Here is a 2,501-nt window from a genome sequence, read left to right as displayed (position 1 = left end):
GTTAACCAATAACCCAATAGTATATCGAATAATTATATATATACCATTTTGTATATAAAGTGCTTGACTTAGAGTTGACCTTCCTACTTTTATTTTTTATTGTCTCAAACACTTGTTATTCTGCAATGTAAAATTGTTTGCTTTTGGGCAAGATGTAATTGAACTCATGTGCATGGTTCATTTGGTTTGTCACCATGTTTCTAAGTGATTTCAATTATTTTTATGTCAAATTTTAATGGTTAAACAACAATTGATAACGATCAATACCCAATAAGTTAATATTTTAATAATTCTATAACTATTTAGCATCTCTATAAACCGATAACCAATAAGTCAAATCAATAAACTTTAAAATCGAATCGAACCAATCGATATGCATCCCTATTGGAATAGGCTCTATACTGATTGACTCAAATACTACGCACGTTACATGTTGATTATTTTATGTGTGTTGGTTTCATGAACGAATAGGGTTAATTTATTGTAATGATGTTGGACATGTTTGTTGTAATTTTTAAGTCAGGTGATGATGAATAGGAGTCATGTTTATGTTTTCTGACTTGGATAATATATGTATGTTGTTTAGTTTTACTAAGTTCCGATTATCCTTTCATATTTCATGTATTTGAAGTTGACTGATGATCCTACCATCATACTGTTGATTTTGTATAGGGGTGTTCACGGGTTGATTTGAGTTGGTTATTAGTCAAAATCAAAACCAAATTAATTTAATCAATTTTAAAATTATCAAAATCAAACCAAACCAAATATAATGTACATTTATCAGTGTGCTTATTTTCAGTTTTGGTTTGATTTTGGTTCGATTATTAACCATACATAAAATTAAAAGAAACAATTCATTCAAAACGTGAAAAAAGTGACAACAGTCCATTCAAACGAAAAAATAGCTAGAGTGCATGTCATTACAGAATTTTCGATCATTGAATTTATTGAATAAAACTTCAAAATTCACTATTTTGGCATTAGAAGGAAGAGAAATGACATTTTCAGTCCCACAAAGAATTTCAGTATACACTCATATACATGAAACCAATAAGAAAAATATTCTTACCTTGGTCATTTTTTTTCATAAGTAAATTATAAATAAATTTTGATGAAACGTATATTAAATCTTTAAAATTGTTTATGAATATAATATTATGTATGTATAGTAATAAAATTTATGTATATAATTTATTGGTTCGAGTTGGTTATTTCTTCGATTTTTTCGAACAAAATCATAATCAAACCAAATACTATCGGTTCTTACCAATCTAAAATCAAAAACCAAATTAAATCGATTTGGTTTGGTATTTCGATTTGGATTGATTTCTATCCAATCCATAAGCACCCCTAATTTTGTATATTGATATTGTATTTGTTCTTCTTTGACTAAATATAAGGCATATTCTAGTAACCGCTATATGTGACCTCAATTGTGAGTCTCACGCTTTTCAAATCTAAGGATGAACTGCTTTTTCCATGCTACCATGGATTCATCTAGTTCCACTAGTCCATTGTTCAGACTCAGATTCTCATTTATGTTGATATTGCATCTCTGTATTCTAGACTATGTGAACATTTTCATACACGACTTTTAGATTTTACGGAAATTATTTTTATAAACGTCTTTCAATAATGATTTTTGTTATAATTAATCTTAGTTTATCTACTAAAATATTATTTTTAATTGATACCTTTAATGGCTTAGTTGACTCGTATTAAATTGAACAATTGGTTATCCCACCAGATCTTAGTGTGGCTACTTGTAGGTTGGATCGTTGTTTGTGCGTATGCCTCTTTATATATATATATATATATATATATATATATATATATATATACACACACATCCGTTTGTATATAATTATTTACTATTCATTTTTATTATAAATATAAAATCTTTGCAAAAGTTGTTGGATTTGTCCGGAACTTTTCATTTATAGGAACAAATAGTCTAAAAGACATCCATATATTATTTTTCATTAAAATAAAATAATAAAACATGTTATCTGTTATAACAATAAATGCTAGTTACTTATGTAACAAAAATTTACATCATCGATAAATATTAATTAGTTAGACTAATTCTTTTGACTAAGCTATTCTTTATCACCATTCAATATCACCATTAATTAACAGTTAATATACTAGAGGATTAGGGTTTATAAAACGTCAAATGAAATTTATTTGATAGAATAACTTGCAATTAAAAACATAGAAAATATATCCTTTTTATCAACAATATAATAATGTTGTAATAGTAGGAATATTTAATACTGGTCCTACCCTAAATATTGTATGTCTTCTTCACCACAAAGTATTGAGAGTCGAGAACAAATTGTCTTTCATGATTAAATTGTTACGACCTGTTTAGTCGTTTTGAGCAGCAGATTTTATTTCTGGAAAAACTGGCTGAGACGACGGATCCCACGACGGACCGTCATGGGCACGACGGACCGTCGAGGGGGTCTCGTTCCAAAACACTTAGAATTCTGAAA

This window comes from Solanum pennellii, chromosome 3 (genome assembly GCF_001406875.1).
Source record: "Solanum pennellii chromosome 3, SPENNV200".
NCBI classification, from domain to species: domain Eukaryota; kingdom Viridiplantae; phylum Streptophyta; class Magnoliopsida; order Solanales; family Solanaceae; genus Solanum; species Solanum pennellii.
The sequence above is the reverse complement of the archived record's forward strand: the minus strand, read 5'-3'. Positions refer to the sequence as shown.